Here is a 27,431-nt window from a genome sequence, read left to right as displayed (position 1 = left end):
TTATCTACCTTTCATCCATGAGGAAACAAATCAAGACTTAATTATCTTAGTCAAGATAATGCTATAGCCAAGGTTCGTACCCTACAGGCAGTCTATGACCAAATCCTGGTGATTTTGCTTGCTAAGCGTGTCTCCAGTCCATTTGTTTCTCCAAGTGTTCCAACAACATGATCCTGGCTACCCCCATCTCTCATCTCATCTGAAGGACCGCAAATATATCTTGTCACTCTGTAGTCAATGCAGTCTCCAGTTCTACACAGTGAGCTTTTTAAAATTCACATGTGAGTGTTCCACTCATTCCCATACTTAAAATATACCAGTATCTTCTCATCCAAAGAGGAAATCTTTGGATGAGAACCTGCCTAGGCTGTGCATAATTAGACTTCTGCAACTCAGCTCACTGCTCCCTGAGGCTTCCCCATGTGTCCTGACTCTACTAACCCTCCAGGATTCCTGGAGACTTGAGGAGTTACTGCGGCTTACTTCATACAAAGCAAGTGTTGGGTATGGTATGTGGTGCATGAAAATTGCATTTGAATCTGGAGTTCTGGGTTCTAGGTGTGACTCCCACTATTAACCACCTGTGTTACCCTAAACAATTTACAATTTACTCATAAGAGTTGAGGGGCAAACTAAACAATCTCCAGGGTGCCTTCCGGAGGGAGATAGCAGAGCTAACAGAGAAGACAAGAGAATCAGGTGGGGAAGGTCCAGCCAAGCTGCCTACCTTGTGAGTGTTTGAATGTCTTGCCTTACCTGCCACTCAACACTGTTTGCATCATTTTCTTCACCTATCAAATATGGATAATACCTTCTTCATAAAGATTATGCTGAAAGTGACCTAAGATAACGCCAGGCCCCATACATGTGGTAGGCCTTAAAGAACAGGTGGCAGTGATATGAGTGGAGACAGAAACATTAAAGAACCAAATTTCAGGTAAGGCAAAGGGTACAGAAAAGGGAAAGTCAGGAAAGCTGCAATGAACTCACTGGCTTGAGAACAAATCTGGTTGCTCTGCAGGACTCATGAAATGAAATAAGAAGAGGAACTTGGTTGTATTCAGACCCATCCCCTACATACCAAGCATTGCACTGGGTGCTGAGGATTCAAAAAAAGACCCAGTTCCTGATGTTACTGAACCAGGTTCATTGGTTAGAAGCTCAGCAAGTCAAATGTTGAGGCACCAAGATGTGCAGCAGAGAAAGGAGTTATCCACAAGGCAGCCAAGCAAGAAAATGAGAGAATAAATCTCAAATCTGCCTCTCCAAAGGGAGGAGTTTGGGATATTTCAGAGATAAAGAAACAGTGTAGTCTCAGGTGTGGGGAAAGATGACTGAGGGTGGGAAAAGATGAAGCGATCAGGTTCTGAACAGGAGTATCTGAATTACATGCTTCTTCATGGTATGTAGGGCTTCCCTGGGGCTCAGCTGGTAAAGAGTCCGCCTGCAATGTGGGAGACCTGAGTTCGATCCCTGGGTTGGGAAGATTCCCTGGTGAAGGGAACAGCTACCCATTCCAGTATTCCGGCCTGGAGAATTCCATGGACTGCATGGTTCATGGGGTTGCAAAGAGTCAGACACACCTGAGCAACTTTCATGATATGCATATTCAAAAATGGAGGCACTTACCATGATCTGGGGATACAGTTTTTGGCCCTCTGATGTCCAAAGGTTATTTATGGAACACTTGTGCATGCCCAGTTTTAGGTTCAGTGGTCTCAACCAGTCTTAGCAGGCTGGAATTCAGACTAGACCCAGCTGACTCCAAGTTCCCGGAAAACAATTCCGTCAAGCATCTTGTGGTTTAAGCTATGAAGCTTGCTGGATATGCAATTTGCAACAAAATAATTAAGCCTTGCTCAGTGAAGGCAGGCTACAAGCAAGGGGGTTTTTTAGCAAGCTGTAAGATAAAGCTCAAGAATATGGGTTAGTTACCAGCTTCTGTTGACCCTATGGGGCATAGTTTCGCTAACCTCTGGATGCTCACAGTGGAGTGGAGGAGCTAGATAAGCAACAATTCAGTATGATTCATGCTCTTCTAAAAGTGATCAATGGAAGAACCATGAAACCCAGCCTGAAGAAATCAAAAAGAAAAGAAGAAGCTACAAGTAGCAAATTAAGTCATAGGACCCAGGGAGAAAGCGGTACATACAGGCAGTGGTAAGTATATTCTGTGTGACTGGGGAAATAAGATGAGCCTTATGCAAAAAAGTTTGCCCAAAATAGTTGTTTTTGAGGTATGTCAGCAGATTTTATTTGACAAGAATCAATTCAGGGCTGGGTTTCTCAACCTCAGCACTACTGATATTTTGGACCAGAACATTCTTTGTCATGGGGGGTGGGGGGGCAGTGTGCTGTCCTCTGCACTGCAGGATGTTTAGCAACATCTCTGTTCTCTAACTACTAGATGCCAGTAGCAACCCCCTTTGCTCCTCCTCCATTCTCCCCCCACCGCCAGCTCCCTAGTCCCCACCTGATTGTTATGACAACCAAAATGTCTTTAAGTTCAGTTCAGTCACTCAGTCGTGTCCGACACTTTGCAATCCCATGAACTGCAGCACGCCAGGCCTCCCTGTCCATCACCAACTCAAGGAGTTCACTCAAACTCATGTCCATCAAGTCCGTGATGCCATCCAGCCATCTCATCCTCTGTCATCCCCTTCTCCTCCTGCCCCCAATCCCTCCCAGCATCAGAGTCTTTTCCAATGTGTCAACTCTTCACTTGAGGTGGCCAAAGTACTGGAGTTTCAGCTTTAGCATCAGTCCTTCCAAAGAAATCCCAGGGCTGATCTCCTTCAGAATGGACTGGTTGGATCTCCTTGCAGTCCAAGGGACTCTCAAGAGTCTTCTCCAACACCACAGTTCAAAAGCATCAATTCTTGAGCACTCAGCTTTCTTTACAGTCCAACTCTCACATCCATACATGACTACTGGAAAAACCATAGCCTTGACTCAACGGACCTTTGTTGGCAAAGTAATGTCTCTGCTTTTCAATATGCTATCTAGGTTGGTCATAACTTTTCTTCCAAGGAGTAAGCATCTTTTCATTTCATGGCTGCAATCACCATCTGCAGAGATTTTGGAACCCAGAAAAATACAGTCTGACACTGTTTCCACTGTTTCCCCATCTATTTCCCATGAAGCGATGGGATCAGATGCCATGATCTTCGTTTTCTGAATGTTGAGCTTTAAGCCAACTTTTTCACTCTCCTCTTTCACTTTCATCAAGAGGCTTTTTAGTTCCTCTTCGCTTTCTGCCATAAGAGTGGTGTTATCTGCATATCTGAGATTATTGATATTTCTCCCGGCAATCTTGATTCCAGCTTGTGCTTCTTCCAGCCCAGCGTTTCTCATGATGTACTCTGCATAGAAGTTAAATAAGCAGGATGACAATATACAGCCTTGACGTACTCCTTTTCCTATTTGGAACCAGTCTGTTTTTTCCGTGTCCAGTTCTAACTGTTGCTTCCTGACCTACATACAGGTTTCTCAAGAGGCAGGTCAGGGGGTCTAGTATTCCCATCTCTTTCAGAATTTTCCACAGTTTATTGTGACCCACACAGTCAAAGGCTTTGGCATAGTCAATAAAGCAGAAATAGATGTTTTTCTGGAACTCTCTTGCTTTTTCCATGATCTTTAGACATTGTCAAATATTCCTTGGGGAACAAAAATCATCCCCTTTGAGAACTGCTAATCTAGGGATAATGTAGAAGATGGACTAGAAGGCAAGGAGATTAATCATAATATTGCAAAGCTCCAAACTGCAAGTGATGAGACCAACATCTACAACAATGCAACAGGGAGAGATATGGGAAGTTGTCAAAAACCTGAGGAGATAGAATAAACAGTGGGTAATGACTAATTAGATCTGGATGTTGCAGCAGAGGAAGGAATCTCATGTGATTCCCAAATTCTCTAAATTAGTTGACAATGACCAAGGATGCCACCAATTAAATTGGGTGAGGAATTCAACTTTATGTTTGAAAGGAGAAAAACTTTTAAAAGTTACTCTATATGGAATATATAGGGAGAGAGAGAAAGATCAGACGAGATCAGATCAGTCGCTCAGTCGTGTCCGACTCTTTGTGACCCCATGAATCGCAGCACGCCAGGCCTCCCTGTCCATTACCAACTCCCGGAGTTCACTCAGACTCACGTCCATCGAGTCAGTGATGCCATCCAGCCATCTCATCCTCTGTCGTCCCCTTCTCCTCCTGCCCCCAATCCCTTCCAGCATCAGAGTCTTTTCCAATGAGTCAACTCTTCGCATGAGGTCGCCAAAGTACTGGAGTTTCAGCTTTAGCATCATTCCTTCCAAAGAAATCCCAGGGCTGATCTCCTTCAGAATGGACTGGTTGGATCTCCTTGCAGTCCAGGGGACTCTCAAGAGTCTTCTCCAACACCACAGTTCAAAAGCATCAATTCTTCAGCGCTCAGCCTTCTTCACAGTCCAACTCTCACATCCACACATGACCACAGGAAAAACCATAGCCTTGACTAGACGAACCTTTGTTGGCAAAGTAATGTCTCTGCTTTTCAATATGCTATCTAGATTGGTCATAACTTTCCTTCCAAGGAGAAAGCGTCTTTTAATTTCATGGCTGCAGTCACCATCTGCAGAGATTTTGGAGCCCAGAAAAATAAAGTCTGACACTGTTTCCACTGTTTCCCCATCTATTTCCCATGAAGTGATGGGACTGGATGCCATGATCTTCGTTTTCTGAATGTTGAGAGAGAAAGAGAACAGTATAAAAGGAGAAATAAACATAAACATATTTACTTTTAAGGTGATATGTAGCAAGAAACCTACAATCTACTCCAAATATTAATCTAAATTGAACCAAATCAAATGTAATGAAGTAGAAGTATCTTATTAGGAAATTATCTTTTTAAAAAAAGCATCCAACCAACAATCATACATACATAGTTTTCACACATGAATTTTCATCAAAAGAGCATTTGCTCACCAATCTCTCTGCAAAAGCTATTACCTAGATTACCATGGGAAAATAGATTCAAACAGTGAAGTTTGCCTTTAAAAGTTTATACTAAACAAAACTAAATTAAAATACCATTGTACAAGTCATAACATTCAGTTACAGGAAGTTGGAAACTAGAAAAGAGAAGCAAAATCACCTCTAATTTTCTTGTAATTATTTTTTCACTAGCGATATTTTTAATACAAGTATAATTATAGTATACATGTAATTTTATAAATGTTCCCTTAAACTTATTTTAATTTATAAGCACTTTACCTAAATGCTTACTACAGAAGTTTCATAATCAATGATTTTCTTCATGCACATAACCTAAATAATAATTAAATATGTAACATTTATAATAGAAAATACCTTAGGAGACATTCACAGAAATGGGATTATTGAATCAAATGGACTGCATAGTTTTACATTCTTGATTCATAGATTCATATTGGCCTGTCACTTTCCAAGAAGTTTCCACAAATCTATGGCCATACCACCCTGAACATGCCCAATCTCCTCTGATCCCGGAAGCTAACCAGGTTGGGCCGGGTAAGTACTTGGATGGGAGAAGTTTCCACAGATTTACACTGTAAGGCAACGGTACCCCACTCCAGTACTCTTGCCTGGAAAATTCCATGGGCAGAGGAGCCTGGTAGGCTGCAGTCCATGGGGTCACAAAGAGCCGGACACGACTGAGCGACTTCGCTTTCACTTTTCACTTTCATGCATTGGAGAAGGAAATGGCAACCCACTCCAGTGTTCTTGCCTGGAGAATCCCAGGGTCGGGGGAGCCTGGTGGGCTGCCATCTATGGGGTCGCACAGAGTCCAACACGACTGAAGTGAGGCAGTGACCCAGCAGCAAATAGATACAATGTTCAGTTTTGTAACAATGGACATAACTTTTTAAATGGTTAGTTGGACTGTGAAGAAGGCTGAGCACCGGAGAATCGATGCTTTTGAACTGTGGTGTTGGAGAAGACTCTTGAGAGTCCCCTGGACTGCAAGGAGATCCAACCAGTCCATTCTGAAGGAGATCAGCCCTGGGATTTCTTTGGAAGGAATGATGCTAAAGCTGAAACTCCAGTACTTTGGCCACCTCATGCGAAGAGTTGACTCACTGGAAAAGACTCTGATGCTGGGAGGGATTGGGGACAGGAGGAGAAGGGGATGACAGAGGATGAGATGGCTGGATGGCATCACGGACTTGATGGACGTGAGTTTGAGTGAACTCCGGGAGTTGGTAATGGACAGGGAGGCCTGGCGTGCTGCGATTCATGGGGTCACAAAGAGTCGGACATGACTGAGCAACTGATCTGATCTGATCTGAACCTTAATATTTCAAAAATAGTGAAAAAAAAATAGTCAAAGTGAAAGTCGCTCAGTCATGTCTGACTCTTTGCGACCCCATAGACTATACAGTCCATGGATTTCTCCAAGTCAGAATCCTTGGACCTGGGAATCCTGGGATTGAACCCAGGTCTCCCGCATTGCAGGCAACTCTTTACCAGCTGAGCCACAAATGAAGCCCAAGAATTCTGGAGTGGGTAGCCTATCCCTTCGCCAAGGGATCTTCCCGACCCTGGAATCAAACTGGGGTCTCCTGCATTGCAGGCAGATTCTTTACCAACTGAGCTATCAGGAAAGCCCTTAAACAGTTTATAACCTTAATGTTTCAAAAATAGACCCTGTTGCTTTAATTTTGAATTTCCATGGTTGTTAAAGAGATAAATAATTTTCCCTGGGCTTTCTCACTAGTATTTGTTTGTCATGTTTCTCTTAATGTATCAATGTGCTTGGCAAGCAAGGGTGAGTAGGAGAAATAATGTGTTTTTGTTTTTTGTCCACTATTTTCTGGGGTCATACTATCTTCTATCAATTTGTAGTAGTAATAAAAAATAGCAAAGTTATTTAAAGCTTTACTAAAAATAGCAAAGTTTTTCTGACATACTTTCTTCCAACATACTATTTGCTCTTTAAAACACTAAACTTGTTAAAGTTTTCTGTTTTCTCATAGTCAAGTATGTTGAACTGTTGTGGGTTTTTGATTTGTTATCTGTTTGCTTATATTGTGATTTTATGTGTGATTCTTTAGGAAAGTCATCCCCTTTTTAGCTTAAATAATGAATTACAACAAATATTTGGTGAGTACCACTACGTGCCAGGCACTATTCTGTCTTGCAAATACAGCAGTGAAATAAGACAGAAGAGGTTCCTAGTTGGGGAGGATAGTTGAAAACAAGTGAGTGAATAAATAGTTTAAGACAATGCCAGATAGTGATACATGCTAATTTTTTTAAAAAGAGATTTAAGAGATAGAAAATGAGAGGAAATGGAATAAGTGTTCATTCTACATTACTCTAAGTTTTATCTATATAGAGCTAAATGTTTTAAATGTGTAATATTTAAATCACTTAAAATTTCAATGCTCTGAGATGCCTAAAGTGCTATTTTTTTTTTACAGTCAAGACTACATTTGTGTTGAAAATATAGTATTCATAAATGTTTGCCTTTCATTTAACAATCCCTCTCCCTCATTGCACCCTCCTAAAAAAAATAGGGAAAAGTAAAATTAAATGTTAAATCTTTTACCTCAAAACTAAAACGGTAACTGGATTGATCTTCTTCCGTGTGATATCTGGTGCACTGAGTTCGCCTCCATCTATGATGGGGAAATGATTACACTTACAAGAACAAGATCCTTTTCCACTGCTTAGCACTGCGAAGACAGAAGACTATTGAAAACATGAATTCATAAGGACAGATTGAAAGGAAGAAAAAGAGTCTGATTAAATGTAACAAGAAGGAAAAGTAAAATATAATATTTTGCTTAGAAGGAATCATGCATGACATACAATGTAAGATCAATAGATATTTGCTAAAAGTATAATTTAACAAAGAAAAAAGATGAAAGCAAATGAATCATATATGTATACTTATGAGTATACACTTAAAAACCTTTCCAGACTAAAATTTCTGAGAGAATACTGTCCAGAATAGAACTTTGATACTGCGAGGCATCACACCCTTGAGATAGTTTTGGTTCTGTCCTAAAATTATTGCTTGAGATAAACCTTGATCTGGTTTGAAACCTGCTTTGAGTGCCTCAGCTCACTGCTATAAGACATAAGGTCCTTCTTCCTCAGATACTTCGGCTCTCGTAAGATGTTAACTCTGTCCTCAGCCCATGTCCCATGGCCTGGTAGTAAATTTGACTTTGGAGTACATATGGGCCTAAGTTTGCACTTCAGCTCAACTTTGCCACTTCCTAGCTTAGTACCCCAGACAAGTCCTAAATTAATACTTAGTTTCTTCTCAAGGGCTTCCCCTGTGGCTCAGATGGTAAAGAATCTGCCTGCAGTGTAAAAGACCTGGGTTTGACCCCTGTGTCAGGAAGATCGCCTGGAGAAAAGACTACTACCCACTCCAGTATTCCTGTCTGGAGAATTCCATGGACAGAACAGCCTGGCGGGCTATAGTCCATGGGGTTGCAAAGAGTCAGACACGACTGAGAAACTAACACACTTCCTCACATATAAAATTGGAATAACACTACCTACCCATTACCTCAATAAATGATTATGACGGTTAGTAAAAAGGCCTACACAAACTCACTGTTCCAGCTCTATTACAGTGCATGGATCACACTAGATTAGCTAGTCACTAGCAGAGCATACATTATAGGTCCATCAAAAACAAGACGGTGTCCATCAACAGCTGAAGGATAAAGAAGATGTAGTGTGTGTGTGTGTATACAATGGAATATTACTCAGCCATAAAAAGAATGGAATAATGAGATCTGCAGCAACGTGGATGGACATAGAGATGATCATACTAAGTGAAATGTCAGAGACTAACACATATTACATGATATTACTTATATGCAGAATTTAAAAATAGTACAAAGGAACTTACTTACATAACAGTGTTGAAACAGACTCACAGACACAGAAAATAAACATGCTTATTACCAAACAGGAAGAAGGGGAGGGATACATTGGGAGTATAGGATTAACAGATGCACAGTACTATATATAAAAGAGATAAATAACAAGGATTTACTGTATAGCACACAACTATATTCAATATTTTATAATAACCTATAATGGAAAAGAATCAAAAAAAGAATATAGATCTATACACATACAAGGTGATATGCACGCGCGCTCAGTCGTGTCCGACTCTTTAGGACCCCTTAAACTGTAGCCCACCAGGCTCCTCTGTCCATGAGATTTCCCAGACAAGAATACTGGAGTAGGTTGCCATTTCCTCCTTGAAGAGATCTTCCTGACCCAGGGAACGAACCTGTGCCTACTGCATCTTCTGAATTGGCAGGCAGATTCTTCCACTACTGAGCCACCTGGGAAGCCTCATATACATACATATAAGTAAAACTGAATCGTTTTGCTGTACACCAACACTAGCACAACACTGTAAATCAACTATACTTCAACTTAGAAAAAAAAAGAAGACGACAGGATTAGAGGTATAAGAGTTTTATTAGGAAGTGCCTATAACAGATAAGGAGAAGGCAATGGCACCCCACTCCAGTACTCTTGCCTAGAGAATCCCGTGGACGGAGGAGCCTGGTAGACTGCAGTCCGTGGGGTCGCTAAGAGTCGGACACGACTGAGCGACTTCACTTTCACTTTTCACTTTCATGCATTGGAGAAGGAAATAGCAACCCACTCCAGTGTTCTTGCCTGGAGAATCCCAGGGACAGGGGAGCCTGGTGGGCTGCCGTCTCTGGGGTCGCACAGAGTCGGACACGACTGAAGCGACTTAGCAGCAGCAGCAGCAGCAGCAGCATAACAGATAAAGAGGGGAGGGAGTAGAAGGTGAGGAAAACCTCCAGACCCTAATGCAGCTGGACATCTGTGGGAGAGAAGAGGAGAAAAGATTGAGGACAAGGTAAAAAGAGCACAGTTCCCAGAAAGCCTCAGGTAGACCAAGCTGGAGTCCAAAGCCAAAGTGGCCACTGCTCGCTGGAACTGGCCTGCCTTGGCATACGTGCCATGCTGTCATTGGCACAAGTAGCCCAGTCTCCATGCAAACATGGTGCTGGATGCACAGAGGAAATGGCTGGAGCCCTCTGTTAGTCAGCCTTCCCAGAGGAGGAGATCTGAACAGTACATTCTCATGGCAACTGTATTCTACCCAACGTGCTGCTCAGATATACATGCAGGTGCAGGGAGCGGGACCTTCATGGGTCTGCCGACCTCTCCGTCTACAGGAAAATTTAGAAAAGATGGTTACTGAGACAAACTATAGCCAGGTCACTGCTGCTAGGTCTCCAAGACACAGCTGGTTCTCATGCTCTCTCCCTCTTCTGTCTATTCTAAATTCCTCTGACCTGTGGCTATATTTCAGCAGGAGTGATATCATCACTTCCTACGGAAGTGACCCAACTCTTCATTCCTGAGGCAACTGAGCCCTTTGCAATCACACGCTTCTGAGGCCAGGCTGCTGCTGCTGCTAAGTTGCCATCAGTCATGTCTGACTCTGTGCGACCCCATAGATGGCAGCCCACCAGGCTGCTCCATCCATGGGATTCTCCAGGCAAGGGTACTGGAGTGGGTTGCCTTTGCCTTCTCCGTCTGAGGCCAGGAGTGCTATGCATATCAAGACATGGTGTCAGTGGGGCAACAGAGGCCCCGCAGAGGCCCAGGAAAATCTCCTGGGTCCTACACACATTCCTCCCTACCCTACTGTGTAAAAGAAAGGCCACATCCTCCAGATGATGAGGATGGATTCCCCTAGCCAGGAGGTGACTTTTTTCCCCTGCTTGTCCCTGGAGGCAGGAATCCAGCTACATTTTATAGTTCAACAGGACCTTTGTTATAGCCCTGGGCAAGAGCATACCTCTTTTGGGGCCCAAGAAGTCTAACAACTGAAGAATCCAGAATGCGGGGACAAAAAAGACAAAGTCCCGCAGTGGGTCACTGGGAGTGATGGTAAGCAGTACCACTTCTACTTTGACCCCTTTGTTCCTTGATCCATTCATTCTGTAATTGTGGCCCCAGTGCCAGACAGAGGTTTCTGATTGAACACACACCCTGCAGGACTGACAACCTAGCCTTTCAGATGGGTGCCGCTGACCTGTCACCTCAGGTGTGCCTTTCAAAGGCCTTCCAGCACTCTGTGAGGTCAGCTGCCCCTGATGACTTCTTGTGTGATATATGCGATCACAGGACCTCATGGTCATGGCCTACTCTTTCTAGATTTTTTTCTAGTATTTGGCTACATATTTGCCCTAAGGACTCCAGGAGCTATTAATCCTATCTCAGTTCCTACAGAATTCCCCTCGGGCTGCTCTTCTGACCTTACTGGTAATTAAGGTAATTGTGGTTTCTTGGCTCCTAGTAGTTAAATACTCTCAGTTCAGTTCTGTCGCTCAGTCGTGTCCGACTCATAGCGACCCCATGAATTGCAGCACGCCAGGCCTCCCTGTCCATCACCATCTGCCGGAGTTTGCTCAAACTCACGTCCATCGAGTCAGTGATGCCATCCAGCCATCTCATCCTCTGTCATCCCCTTCTCCTCCTGCCCCCAATCCCTTCCAGCATCAGAGTCTTTTCCAATGAGTCAACTTTTCGCATGAGGTGGCCAAAGTACTGGAGTTTCAGCTTTAGCATCATTCCTTCCAAAGGAATCCCAGGGCTGATCTCCTTCAGAATGGACTGGTTGGATCTCCTTGCAGTCCAGGGGACTCTCAAGAGTCTTCTCCAACACCATAGTTCAAAAGCATCAATTCTTCGGCGCTCAGCCTTCTTCACAGTCCAACTCTCACATCCATACATGACCACAGAACAACCATAGCCTTGACTAGATGAACCTTTGTTGGCAAAGTAATGTCTCTGCTTTTGAATATGCTATCTAGGTTGGTCATAACTTTCCTTCCAAGGAGAAAGCGTCTTTTAATTTCATGGCTGCAATCACCATCTGCAGAGATTTTGGAGCCCAAAAGTCTGACACTGTTTCCACTGTTTCCCAATCTATTTCCCATGAAGCGATGGGACCAGATGCCATGATCTTCGTTTTCTGAATGTTGAGCTTTAAGCCAACTTTTTCACTCTCCTCTTTCACTTTCATCAAGAGGCTTTTTAGTTCCTCTTCACTTTCTGCCCTAAGGGTGGTGTCATCTGCATATCTGAGGTTCTTGATATTTCTCCCGGCAATCTTGATTCCAGCTTGTGCTTCTTCCAGTCCAGCGTTTCTCATGATGTACACTGCATGTAAGTTAAATAAACAGGGTGACAATATACAGCCTTGACAGACTCCTTTTCCTATTTGGAACCAGTCTGTTGTTCCATGTCCTGTTCTAGCTTGCTTCCTGACCTGTATATAGGTTTCTCAAGAGGCAGGTCAGGTGGTCTGGTATTCCCATCTCTTTCAGAATTTTCCACAGTTTCTTGTGATCCACACAGTCAAAGGCTTTGGCATAGTCAATAAAGCAGAAATAGATGTTTTCCTGGAACTCTCTTCCTTTTTCCATGATCCAGCGGATGTTGGCAATTTGACCTCTGGTTCCTCTGCCTTTTCTAAAACCAGCTTGAACACCTGGAAGTTCATGGTTCACGTATTGCTGAAGCCTGGCTTGGAGAATTTTGAGCATTCCTTTACTAGCGTGTGAGATGAGTGCAATTGTGCAGTAGCTTGAGCATTCTTTGGCATTGCCTTTCTTTGGGATTGGAATGAAAACTGACCTTTTCCAGTCCTGTGGCCACTGCTGAGTTTTCCAAATTTGCTGGCATATTGAGTGCAGCACTTTCACAGCATCATCTTTCAGGATTTGGAATAGCTCAACTGGAATTCCATCACCTCCACTAGCTTTGTTCGTAGTGATGCTTTCTAAGGCCCACTTGACTTCACATTCCAGGATGTCTGGCTCTAGGTCAGTGATCACACCATGGTGATTATCTGGGTCATGAAGATCTTTTTTGTACAGCTCTTCTGTGTATTCTTGCGACCTCTTCTTAATATCTTCTGCTTCTGTTAGGTCCATACCATTTCTGTCCTTTATCGAGCCCATCTTTGCAGGAAATGTTCCCTTGGTATCTCTAATTTTCTTGAAGAGATCTCTAGTCTTTCCCATTCTGTTGTTTTCCTCTATTTCTTGGCATTGATCGCTGAGGAAGGCTTTCTTATATCTCCTTGCTATTCTTTGGAACTCTGCATTCAGATGCTTATATCTTTCCTTTTCTCCTTTGCTTTTTGCTTCTCTTCTTTTCACAGCTATTTGTAAGGCCTCCCCAGACAGCCATTTTGCTTTTTTTGCATTTCTTTTCTATGGGGATGGTCTTGATCCCTGTCTCCCGTACAATGTCATGAACCTCAGTCCATAGATCATCAGGCACTCTATCTATCAGATCTAGTCCCTTATATCTATTTCTCACTTCCAGTGTATAATCATAAGGGATTTGATTTAGGTCATACCTGAATAGTCTAGTGGTTTTCCCTACTTTCTTCAATTTAAGTCTGAATTTGGCAATAAAGAATTCATGATCTGAGCCACAGTCAGCTCCCAGTCTTGTTTTTGCTGACTGTATAGAGCTTCTCCATCTTTGGCTGTGAAGAATATAATCAATCTGATTTTGGTGTTGACCATCTGGTGATGTCCATGTGTAGAGTCTTCTCTTGTGTTGTTGGAAGAGGGTGTTTGCTATGACTAGTGCATTCTCTTGGCAAAATGCTATTAGCCTTTGCCCTGCTTCATTCCTTATTTCAAGGCCGTATTTGCCTGTTACTCCCGGTATTTCTTGACGAGAAACTGGTGTTTCTCTGACAGAATGTGGTCCACTGGAGAAGGGAATGGCAAACCACTTCAGTATTCTTGCCTTGAGAACCCCATGAACAGTATGAAAAGGCAAAATGATAGGATACTGAAAGAGGAACTCCCCAGGTTGGTAGGTGCCCAATATGCTACTGGAGATCAGTGGAGAAATAACTCCAGAAAGAATGAAGGGATGGAGCCAAAGCAAAAACAATACCCAGTTGTGGATGTGATTGGTGACAGAAGCAAGGTCTGATGCTGTAAAGAGCAATATTGCATAGGAACCTGGAATGTTAGGTCCATGAATCAAGGCAAATTGGAAGCGGTCAAACAAGAGATGGCAAGAGTGAATATCGACATTCTAGGAATCAGCGAACTAAAATGGACTGGAATGGGTGAATTTAACTCAGATGACCATTATATCTACTACTGCGGACAGGAATCCCTTAGAAGAAATGGAGTAGCCATCATGGTCAACAAGAGTCTGAAATGCAGTACTTGGATGCAATCTCAAAAACGACAGAATGATCTCTGTTCGTTTCGAAAGCAAACCATTCAATATCACAGTAATCCAAGTCTGTGTCCCAACCAGTAAACACTCTCAGTTGGTCTCTATTACTTGGGAGAAGCCCCATCATGCCTGTTGCTATTAAGGGACCGCTCACCTGTTTTGAGCCGTGGCCTGCACTTGTTGGTGATGGTGGTACCCCTCTTTGTAGTACATTCTTAATGGTTTAGGTGAATGATGTGTCCTTCAGGCCTCCCATGGAACATAATCCTCTGCTTGGTCTTCCATAATATTTCCCTTCTAGCACACCTCTCCAACTTCTTAATCCTTGCTCTGCCTCCTTCCAGGGCAACTCAGGCTTCTCCCAGAGAAGGCAATGGCACCCCACTCCAGTACTCTTGCCTGGAAAATCCCATGGACAGAGGAGCCTGGTAGGCTGCAGTCTATGGGGTCGCGAAGAGTTGGACATGACTGAGTGACTTCACTTTCACTTTTCACTTTCATGCATTGGAGAAGGAAATGGCAACCCACTCCAGTGTTCTTGCCTGGAGAACCCTGGGGACAGGGGAGCTTGGTGGGCTGCCATCTATGAAGAGTCGGACATGACTGAAGCGACTTAGAAGCAGCAGCAGCAGCAGGCTTCTCCACTCCACTCAGGTTTGGCCATCACTCCTCCAGGCTTCTAACAGCACCCAGTAATGACTTTGTCTCATCCTTTAAGGTCCCAGCTAAATTAAATCTTTCATCTTGAAAAAGGGCCCTCAGCTCTACAGATATTATACTTCTCTTAAGCAAGGTTATTTATTACTTATATAACTGATTATATTTCTCCCTTTGACTATTAGGAAGCCCAGAATCAAATTTCAGTCATATGTGTATTATATACTGAAACTTATAACACATATTTTATATACTAACCTCACAATAGCTTCATCTTTTCTTTCACTTATTTTCACTTCACACTGTCTTTTTCACTTGCATTTATTCAATACACTATCTGCTCAGCGTGTGCTAGGTACATTAATATTATCTCATTTAATCACAGCTTTCCCTCTTGTGGGATCTTAAGCAAGACACTGAATTTCTTTAAGCTTTGATTTCTTACCTGTAAGTCAAGATAATTCTAATGTACACTTCATAGGGTTGTCATGAAGATTAATAATGATTGGTTGTTGTTCAGTCGCTAAGTCATGTCCAATTCTTTGTGACCTCATAGACTGTAGCACACCAGGCTTCCCTGTCCTTCACTCTCTCCCGGAGTTTGCTCAAGTCCATGTCCAGTGAAGTCAGTGATGCTATTTAACCATTTCATTCTCTGCTGCCTCCTTCCCCTTTTGCCTTCAATTTTTCCCAGCATCAGGGTCTTTTCCAATGAGCTGGCTCTTCGCATCAGGTGGCCAAAGTATTGGAGCTGTTAATATCATTAGTAAGTGTTCGTTGCTCAGTAGTGTCTGACTCTTTGTGACCCCATGGACTGTAGCCTGCCAGTCTACTCTGTCCATGAAATTCTCTAGGCAAGAACACTAGAGTGGGTAGCCATTTTCTTCTCCAGGGGACCTTCCCAACCCAAAGATCAAACTCAGGTCTCCTGCTTTGCAAGCATATTCTTTACCATCTGAGCCACCAGGGAGGCCATTAGTTATTAGAAAATATTAAAATGTTTTTGCCTAAAAAATTAAAATATTTGATATAATTTTTATAAAATGTTAATGTAGCAATGTCTGAAAAGATAAACATCAGTTTATCACAAAAACAGTATACAGAGCAGAATAAGTATTACTCATCTTATTTATTATGGCTTTAATCTAATTGAAGGTTTTTGTGGTTCCTGTAATTAACGGCACTATAAAAGAATCAATAAAGCTAAGTTATAATGAATGTCCATACAGAAGGGCTCATTTATGGATATTTTTTAATATAGGGCAAATGAGATGATGCCATCTCAGAAGGCAGTGAGCCCAAGGATACTTTATGACAAAATTTATTCAGTTTTACAGGAATATCAGATTGCTTCAGACTGACTTACTAGCTATAATGATGAGGCTTATTCTACCTCAGGGACTTAGTATAGTGCATTAATAATAAATACATTTAGAAGAAATGCTACTCTGACAAGTACACTTAGTGCCCCAGAAAGACCACTGAACCAGAAAGCAGGAAACGTGGAGACCAGGTAAGCTCTGCAGCAGACTCCAGAAGCATAAGGCAATCTGTGTGACCCTCTCAACTCACATTTCACCTGGGTAAGAGCACATGATCTTATGATGCCTGCCAGCCTCAAAATGCATGTATCTTTATTTCTTAACCTCAAAGTATCCATGTAAAATTTTTGGCCAAGAAATCAGAATAGCTTTTGCAGTGGAAAGCCTAAATTACACGCCCCAAACCAATAGGAAGATAAATTATAGCTTAACAAGAATTATATTTGATTCCTTCCTAATTTTCTGGGATTTTTGGTATGAGAATGATATCTAAGAATTTTATATTTTCAGATGTTTATACTACCCAACAATTCAACTCAATTCAGCAGATAGTTATTCAGTACTAATACTTGCCAAGCACACACTAAGTTCTCAAGTTTCTGAGAACATGATGTAGGACACATATTATCTGTAACAACTAAACAGCGAGCTGTGTATATAAGGTACTATATGTACTCAGCCCTCAGCAAGTATGGGCTCACTTTCTGCCCTCAGGAACTGTAGTATGTAATGAAAAAGGCAAGCCATCCATCGAAAAATAAGTGATCAAGTGTCAAATTTGCTGAATAGGTAGGAAATGTCATAAGATTTCAGAGACAGGACACATAACTGAAAATCCAGGTAGGCTTCCTGGAGGATGAAATGTGAGCAAAATCTTGAAGGATACTGAAAAACAAAGGGACGTTTTAGGTCTATTAGTGGATATTTATAGCCTTCTCAGAATTGTTAGGATTAGATTTACTTTTATGTGTGAAACACATTTGTGTTGTCTTCACTCAATTTTAGGTACCCTGACAGCACAAACGATGTAGCATATTTATATTTGATTCAGTATAACAGATATTTAAGGAGTGCCTACTATATGTCAGGTCCCGTAAGTTGGAAAGGAAGGACTAGGCAAAAAAGAGAAAGGAATTGGAGAAATAACTAGGAAGTCTGCCTCTGAACGATCTTGGTAAACTTGGTTTGAACCTTCAGTCTTCACCTGGACCGTGAAAAGTATACAGCCCTTTCAAGAACTGGGTAACTTCCACCCCCTCACATCTAATCTGTTCTGCACAATGCTGAAATCAAACTCAGCCTGTTCCTGGTTTTCCCATCAAAAGCAATCACACAAAGCTGCCTGGGTTTAGTAGCAGGCACTGGAAATGTAGGTAATTGTGGGGAGGAATTGCAGCTCTCTGCGGGCTGCCAGCTGCTCTCTCCGTGATCCCTCTTCCCTCCCTCCTCTTGTTTCCTCACTCACTCCATCCCAGATTGCACCCCCACCCCCAATCTCAAATTCTCCCCGTCTTAAAACCAGTACATTTCCCCTCCTCCAACATCCAGGTCTTCAAGTCTCAACTCTGCCTCCAGCACTCTCTAACCTATTCCATTACACCTAATTTTCCAAACCTAGATGCTTCTATCCTCCTGAGGAATTCTGGCGCCAGCTATTAAGAGAGAGCGTGATAGTTTCTCCACCTCGTTACAAAGAGCTAAGTGCACTGGTGACTCTAAGAGAAACCCAAAGTGCTGTGGAGGGACAGAAGAAGGAGGGAGAGCAGGAGACGGGTCAGGAAGGGTTTCTTGGCCCCTTTGAAACAGTCTCTCTGTCTCTTCCAAATTTACACACTATTGATTGCCTGCATCACTGCTTGGACTCTTGTCCTCTGCTGCCTTCTATTGTTATTTCTCTTTCCATCTGTCCGTGTGTTTTGTCTCCTGGACCAGATTTTTTGCAACTTCAACACAGCAGTTTTTCCCATTCCTCCCCAGAACTCTCATGGGTATAATGGGCTTCACTGGTGAGTCTGCGGGAGCTGTATGATTTGCCTTGTTTCAAAATACCATCCATAAATATCCCCCCCAAAAGGACACCTAGCAGGAGTCTTTTTTTAATTAAAATAAAGTATCTTTAAGAATATACTGCATATTTAACCAATTTACCTAAGATGTCTGGAGATGCCCATTCATGTTACACCAACCAGCAGCTGAAAAGGACTTAATGAGTACTGAAGTATATTTCTAGGGACCAGCCACCTGCTTCAATTCTCACAATCATCTTTTGAGGTGAGATTAGGGAACTTGCCAAAGGTCACACCACTACAGAGCAGGAATTAGAATTTTAACCCAGGAATACCTAGTTCCAAAGTCCCCAGCCTTTCCACTATCCCACATCTTTAAACTAATCATGCTTGTTTGGAGACATCTCTAAAAATAAATAATGCTTCTTTATCAAAAAGAAGAGTGGTTATTCACTATGATATAAATTAAACAAGATCACCCCAACAGTTGTGGTCCTGAAGTAGTAGAGAGTAGTTGACTCTATGAACTTGAACAAGTGGCTTCACCTTTCTGAGCTTCAGGTTACTTATTTGCACATATCAGAGTTGATGTCAACATGACATTATATATACACATAAGACTTCCCTGGTGGCTCAGACAGTAAAGCGTCTGCCTACAATGCAGGAGACCAGGGTTCAGTCCCTGGGTTGGGAAGATTTCCTGGAGAAGGAAATGGCAACCCACTCCAGTATTCTTGCCTGGAAAATCCCATGGATGGTGGAACCTGGTAGGCTACAGTCCATGGGGTCGCAAAGAGTTGGACACAACCGAGCAACTTCACTTTTTCACTTTCATACAGTTATACATATGTATAGAATTAATAATATAATTAATTATATACATAAAATACCTGGTCAGCAGTGTTAAGTGGAACTGCTTTTCCTTTTACAGATGTAAAATGCAAGTTGACACACGGGCCTGACATTCAGCTCAGTTGGACACGTTTTTTAATTGGGTTAACATTATTTGGGAAGGGCATTAGCTGAATCACACAAGGGCATATTAATCATTAACTTAACATCACCCAACAGCAACCACAGTTCTTGGAAGTAAATTGGCACTGCTGTCAACATCCTTCGAAGTCCTTCTCCACATTAACTACCACTGCCTCCTAAGCAAGGTGCCGTCAGGTAATTGCTACCAGCCCAGGTAGGAGGTAAGTGGGTTTAATGTATGAGCACTATAAAATGGAATGAAGTTCTGGTGGGCTGGTGTCAGGAGAGGGGACCAGTCTTCTAGTCCCTCAACTATACCAAGCCCAGCTGGCTTGTGTTTCTAAGAGCACAGGCTCAATAGTGAATAAGAGCTGGGTTTTAGCTCTGCCCATTCCTAGTTGTGTAACTTTGAGGTTTAAATTTCAGTTTTCTCATCTGTAAAATGGGGATGATAATGTTGACTGTATTCTAAGGTTGCTATGAAGATTAAGTTAAATGATGAATTTAAAGCACTTAGTACAGTATATGGCACATTATAAGCCACGAAGAAGTTGGCTATTCTTTTATTATTAACAGGGACCATGGCCTTAAAGTTCTAAGACGCGGGACAATAAAAAAAAAAAAAGGAAAGAAAGGCTTCCTGTTGCTAGACGATCATGTTCAACGCCATAGTTGGGCATACACGTTCTACTTCATATTCTGGCCCCACGCTCAGCTTTACCCACTCTGCAAAAATCTCTGTAGCTCCCCAAGACACTCTGACTTCCTCCTTTAGTTTCCTAGAGAACTTTGCATATACTTTTGTACTTTCCCTTATCACAATATATTCTCATTATTTGTTTGCATATCTATCTTCACTTTCAGTTCATTTCAGTTGCTCAGTCGTGTCCGACTCTTTGCGACCCCATGAATCACAGCACGCCAGGCCTCCCTGTCCATCACCAACTCCCGGAGTTCACTCAGACTCACGGCCATCGAGTCGGTGATGCCATCCAGCCATCTCATCCTCTGTCGTCCCCTTCTCCTCCTGCCCCCAATCCCTCCCAGCATCAGAGTCTTTTCCAATGAGTCAGCTCTTCGCATGAGGTGGCCAAAGTATTGGAGTTTCAGCCTCAGCATCAGTCCTTCCAATGAACACCCAGGACTCATCTCCTTTAGGATGGACTGGTTGGATCTCCTTGCAGTCCAGGGGACTCTCAAGAGTCTTCTCCAACACCACAGTGCAAAAGCATCAATTCTTCGGCGCTCAGCTTTCTTCACAGTCCAACTCTCACATCCATACATGACCACAGGAACAACCATAGCCTTGACTAAACAGACCTTTGTTGGCAAAGTGATGTCTCTGCTTTTGAATATGCTATCTAGGTTGGTCATAACTTTCCTTCCAAGGAGTAAGCATCTTTTCATTTCATGGCTACATTCACCATCTGCAGTGATTTTGGAGCCCAGAAAAATAAAGTCTGACACTGTTTCCACTGTTTCCCCATCTATTTCCCATGAAGTGATGGGACCAGATGCCATGATCTTCATTTTCTGAATGTTGAGCTTTAAGCCAACTTTTTCACTCTCCTCTTTCACTTTTATCAAGAGGCTTTTTAGTTCCTCTTCGCTTTCTGCCATAAGGGTGGTATCATCTCCATATCTGAGGTTATTGATATTTCTCCCAGCAATCTTGATTCCAGCTTGTGCTTCTTCCAGCCCAGCATTTCTCATGATGTACTCTGCATAGAAGTTAAATAAGCAGGATGACAATATACAGCCTTGACGTACTCCTTTTCCTATTTGGAACCAGTCTGTTGTTCCATGTCCAGTTCTAACTGTTGCTTCCTGCCCTGCATATAAGTTTCTCAAGAGGCAGGTCAGGTGGTCTGGTATTCCCATCTCTTTCAGAATTTTCCACAGTTTCTTGTGATCCACACAGTCAAAGGCTTTGGCATAGTTAATAAAGCAGAAGTAGATGTTTTTTCTGAAACTCTTTTGCTTTTTTGATGATCCAGCGGATGTTGGCAATCTGATTTCTGGTTCCTCTGCCTTTTCTAAAACCAGCTTGAACATCTGGAAGTTCACGGTTCACGTATTGCTGAAGCCTTTACCCAACCCCATCTCAGGCCATGAGTTTATAGGTAGTGGAAGCCATATACCCTCTTTGTATCTGTAGCCATTAGGCACTCTGCAAGTCTTGGTTGGATGGATGGTGGATGGATAGATGGATGGATAAGGAAACGGGACAACATTTGAGTTGGTCAAAGAACTGAAATTTACCGAAGGTACCGAGGGGACAGAGCAAGATAGTCTTTACTTCATAAAGTGTCCTAAGCCTGGATCTGAGCAGAAGTCTAGACACTGTTTAGAACTATTTGCCTGATGAGGCAGATGGGCAATCTATGTGTGCCTTCTAGGGAAAGCATGACCAGGTGGTGACTGTTGTCAGGGTCAGTATCAGGCAGAACACCTTAGTAACCAAGGAGCCAAGGCAGGATGCTGTCTCTAAATTTTCCAGCAGTCTTCAAGGTTAACATGTTAAGCAATCAGGAGCAAGAAGTTTTTCCAGGTGTAGTTAACTGGGGACTTCTCTGGCAGTCCAGTGGTTAAGACTGCCTTCCAATGCAGGAGGTACAGATTCGATCCCTAGTTGGAGAGCTAAGATCCCAGATGCCTCATGGCCATAAAAGCAAAACATAAAATAGAAGCAACATTATATTAATACCAAATTCAATAAAGACTTTAAAAATGGTCCAAAAATCTGGAAAAAAAAAAAAAAAGAAGAAGAAGAAGATAAAAACCGGGTGTGGTCAATTGCCAGGCGGGCAGACAGACTTATCCACACATTGTCCTCCATGTGATTATGTTCACTGTAAACAATGATACAAGATCTAGAGATAGTAAGGAGATATGCAAAGTGATTCCCACAGAGAATAGACCATCTGAAGATAACATTTCAAAGTACCAAGAATATTTTAGAACATAAGGCAATATAGAGGGAGATTTATAGCTTGACTTTTCAGGAATCATTCTATTTTCACTTTATTTAATTCTTTTTGCTAAAGGCAACTGAAATGATAATATTTAATTGTGCTTTGCTGTACTGTGCTAAGTCACTTCAGTCATGTCCTACTCTTTGCAACCCTATGGACTGCAGCCTGCCAGGCTCCTCTGTCCAGGTGATTCTCCAGGCAAGCCTACTGGAGTGGGTTGCCATGCCTTCTCCAGAGGATCTTCTCAACACAGGAATTGAACTCATATGTCTTATGTCTCCTGCATTGGTAGGTGGGTTCCTACCATTAGTGCCATCTGGCAAGCCCAATATTTAATCATTGATCATTTATTATGTACTTCATACCTTTTTTTAAAGTGATATACTGGAGTCAGTTTCCACTGGCTCATTTGAGGATACTACGTGCATTTCTTCTCATCTCCCCTTAGATGACTTCACAATGGCATCTTACAATCAACCATGGCAGGAGTATTTACACCATGGAAACAGCCAAACACTACAAAAATAGGGTTTCCTACTCCCACTTCTTCTAAGAGCTGATGCTTAAACTTTTACCCGTACACCACAGGCTTTACAATGAATGATCCCAATTAATCCTCCCAACACACCAGTTTTACAGATGGAAAACTGATGCCTAGACAGGTAAACAATGAAAAAACTTATTACAAACTATTTGGCAGCAAAAGTAGGCTTAAAATTGACAGCATCTACCTCCGAAGCTGATGAAGTTAACCATGATGGAGGGGACACTTCTTGACTCATTCTGTAAGGCTAGTATTACATGGAGACCAAAAGCAGATAAAGATATCACAAGAAAAAGAAAAAATTACATCACAAGAAAAAAAAAATCCTTTCTGGATGCAAATATCCTAAATAAAATACTAGCAAACCAGATCCAACGACATGTGAAAAGGATTATCTACTATGACCTGGTGGGATGTATCTCAGGAATGCAAGAGTGGTTCAATACAAAGAAACTAATCAATGTAATAAACTACATTAAGAGAACAAATGTAATAAAAAATGATCATCTCAGTGTGGGCTTCCCTTGTGGCTCAGTGGGTAAAGAATCTGCCTGCAATGCTGGAGACCTGGGTTTGATCCCTGCGTCAGGAAGATCCCCTGGAGAAGGGAAAGGCTACCCACTCCAGTATTCTTGCCTGGAGAATTCCATGGACTGTATGGGGTGGCAAAGAGTCAGACACAACTGAGCGACTTTCACTTTCACTTTCAACCACCTTTCACGATACAAACACTCAGAAAATGAAGAATAAAAAGGAACTTATCAAACAAGATAAAGGGCATTTATGAAAAACCCACAGCTAACATGATAATAGTAAAACTGAAAGCTTTTCCCCTAAGAGAAGGAACAAGACAAGGATGCATATTGCGATTCAACATGGGAAGTTCTAGCTAGATCAAGCAGATAAGAAAAATAACTAAAGGACAAACAAATTGAAGAGATAGTAGTAAAACCATCTCTATTCACAGATGTCATGATTTTATATATAGACAGTTCCAAAGAGTCCACAAGAAAGCTACTAGAGCTAATTTTAAAAATTCAGCAAAGTTGTAGGTCACAAGATCAACACACAAAAATCAGTCATGTTTCAATACACTAGTAATGAACAATTCAAAAAGGAAATAAAGAAAACATTCCACTGTTATTAAAATAGCATCAAAAAGTTAAGAATAAATTTAACCAAGGAGGTGAAATATACACTGAAAACTCTGAAACATCTCTGAAACAAATTAAGAAAGACCTAACTAAATGAAACTATGTCCATGTTAATGGATTGGAATGTAGATTTAAATTGTTAAGATGGCAGTACTACCCAAACTGATTTACATATTCAACACAATCTCTATCAACATTCCAACAGCCTTTTTTTTTCAGAAATGGAAAAACCCTATCCTCAAATTCACATGGGACTGCCAGGGTCTCAAAATAGCCAAAACAATATTTGTAAGTAAGTGTAAGTAAGTGTCAGTCGCTCAGACGTGCCCGACTTTGCGACCCCATGGACTGCAGCCGAACAGGCCCCTCTGTCCATGAGATTTTCCAGGCAAGGATACTGGAGTGGGTTGCCATTTCCAAAATTGGAGGACTCACAACTCCTGATTTCAAAACTTACTGCAAAGTTACAGTAATTTGAACAGTGTAATACTGGCTTAAGGATAGACATATAGACCAATGGAACAGAACTGATAGTCCCAAAATAAACCCATACATCTATGGCGAATTGGTTTTCCACAAGAGTACTATATTCATTCAGTGGGGAAAGATTAGTCCCTTCGACAAACAGTTCTGGGACAGCTGGATTCTAGATGCAAAGGAATGAAGCTGGAGGCTGTTCTCACATCATGTACAAAAATTGACTCTAAATGGAATAATGAAACTTTTGGAAGAAAGCATAGGGGTAAATTTTGGTGACCTTTGTTTTAGCAATGGATTCTTAGATATGACACAAAACCATGAGCAATTTAAAAAAAATAGATAAACTGGGTTTCATCAAAACTGAAAACGTTTGTGCACCAAAGGATATCGTGAGAAGAGGTGGCCCAGCTTTCTTAGCTGGGGCAGCAGCCATCATCACAGGGCCCAGCTGAGCACCTGTGGTTCTCTCCCTAGTCTGGTTCCTCTATAGCCCCTCTATCCAGCACTGCGCCCTAGCCATTTGAAATCCCAGATATCAAGTACTCACTGTGGCTTATTGATGAGGAGATTAGCAGCCATAACACCAGTGGTTCTACTTCAACCTGCTATATCCCCATCACATCTTGGACCCCCTCATAAGTCATCACATCTAATTTTCAGTTCAAATCCACCACAACCTAATCACTCAGCCCTACAGCATTTCCAGGCATGATGAAAGGGCTTGATGGACCCAGTGATCAAGGTTTACTTCAAAGATACCCATCCCATGTTTCCTATTGGAAGATGTTCCAGTACCTGGAAAACATGAAGACTGGAGACATCATTGAGTTTCAGCGCCCAATCTGGCTGCTAGCCTACCAGGGCAAAGAAAAGTTTGCCCTCTGTCCAGACCAGAAATTCAAGCTCATTATCAAGAGGTGAAGTCTATTCATATGATCATGAGAGGAACAAGCATCACTTTGATGCTATGGGTGATCCACGCCATCATGAGGGACCTGGATGACCACCCTGTGTGCCAACTGCTCTTTGCTGGTCAGAACAAGAAGGACATTTTGTTGCAGCTGGTTCATAGTAGACAAAACCCCTGAAGCAGGAGACTACACTAGGGCTTTGTGAACAAGGAGATGATCCAGGACCACACTCCCCAGAGAAGGAGCCTTCAGTACTCCTGCCCTGAGCCAGTATGTTGGCCTGTCCAACCCTGACCACATGGGTCATTCCAAGGAGCACTGCTTCCTTTTCTGATGGTGGGGCACTGGCAGGATCATACCTTGAACACTCCTTATGCCCCATTCTCAACCAGTCCTCCCCTGCCGACATTCTTCAAAGCTGTGGCCCCAGGTTCAGCCTGGCCTGCCCATGCCCTGGGTGGTCACCCAGCAGGCCTGATCTGAGGAGTCCCTTTGGAAGCAGAGTTCTGCTTCAGGTGGCAAACTGGCAAACTGCAGGACAAGTTTCCGTCTGGTTCTCTTATCCTTGTGACTCAGTGTCTCTCCCTCCTTGCCCTCTTCTCCCACCACAGGGCTAAGGCTGCCATCACCAGGCTTGATCCAGCCCTCCCTACGAGGGACCACAGACTAGAAATAAACAAGTAGGGGCAGCCCAGGGCTGCAGATTCTACCCCAGTCATGGTCCCCAGACCTTTGCTTGACTCTCTTCACTGTCTGCCTTAGAGTCACGACTTGGGCCTCAGCAGCACCTGATACCACATGAGACTGGAAACATCACAAAGTCCTGGTGGAGACTGGGGCAGGGCACTGGGATGACAGGCTGCCTCCCACCCTAGGGCCCAGGCAGGCCCCAGCCACCCAGGAGCTTAGCACTTCTATGGCTGGAATGGGAAGAAGGTGCTGGCTGAGGGCCCATCAGGCTGTATGTGGGCCATCTTGAAACCCTGGCATTCTCCCCAACTACCCAAACATTCAGGTAATCTTGGGAACTACAAGTTGCGACTTAGCAGAGAGTGATTCACCCCAGGGCGGGGATTTGGGGTGGGAAATTGATAGCAGAGCTCTACCTCTCCTCCTGCCTTCACCCTCAGCATGAAGATTTTGAGCAGAATTTCCTGTCTGGGAGACATTCTCGGTGGCCCACATATTGCCTTTAAATAACAGCTATGCTAGACAGGTAGATATCAACTTTTCAGAGTTGTTTATAAGAGGAAAAATATTGAAGTAAAACTTTTTAAATACTAAAATAAAGTAAGTGAAAAGAGAAGTTTAAGGGAAAAAAATGAAGTAAAACTTTTTTAATACTAAAAAAAAAGTAAGTGAAAAGGGAACCCACAGAATGGGAGAAAAATATTTGCAAATCATATATCTGATAAGGGTTTAATATCTCAAATGTATAAGAATTTCTATGACTCAATAACATTTATATAAAGTGAAAGTCACTCAGTCATGTCCAACTCTTTTGTGACCCCATGGACTGTATATGTATAGTCCATGGAATTCTCCAGGCCAGAATACTGGTGTGGGTAGCCTTTCCCTTCTCCAGGGGATCTTCCCAGAACAGGGATCGAACCCAAGTCTCCCGCATTGCAGGCAGATTCTTTACTAGCTGAACCACAAGGGAAGTCCCAATAAAAGGCAAACAACCCAATTTTAAAAATGCTCAGCATCATTAGTGATTGGGAAATGCAATGCAAAATCACAGTTAATACCACTTCATACCTATAAAGATGACTATTAAACAAAAAACAAAAACAGAAATAAGAGTTGCTGGCAAGGATGTGGAGAAATTGGAACCTTCATATACGGCTGTTAAGAATGTAAATGTAAAATGGTGCAGTCTCTGTGGAAAACTATTTGGCAGTTCCTCAAGAAGTTAAATATATAATTACCAGCAATTCGCTCTTGCATATACTCAAAAGAATTGAAAAGAGGGACTCAAAGAGGTATTGTATGCCAATGTTTATTGCAGCACTATTCACAACAGCCAAAAGGTGGAAACAAACCAAGTGTCCATCAACAGATGAATGAACAAAATGTGGTACGTACATAGAATAATATCCAGCCATTAAAAGGAATGAAGTTCTGGTACATGTGACAACCT

General features: G+C 42.4%; 1 pseudogene; it reads left to right on the top strand.

Annotated features, from left to right (window-relative positions):
- Positions 1 to 1,350: 1,350 nt before the first annotated feature.
- On the top strand, positions 1,351 to 25,888 carry LOC133245210 (NADH-cytochrome b5 reductase 3-like; annotated as a pseudogene).
- Positions 25,889 to 27,431: the final 1,543 nt, after the last annotated feature.

The sequence above is a fragment of the Bos javanicus genome, chromosome 3, assembly GCF_032452875.1.
Source record: "Bos javanicus breed banteng chromosome 3, ARS-OSU_banteng_1.0, whole genome shotgun sequence".
NCBI classification, from domain to species: domain Eukaryota; kingdom Metazoa; phylum Chordata; class Mammalia; order Artiodactyla; family Bovidae; genus Bos; species Bos javanicus.
This window is presented reverse-complemented; position numbering and strand designations above follow the sequence as displayed.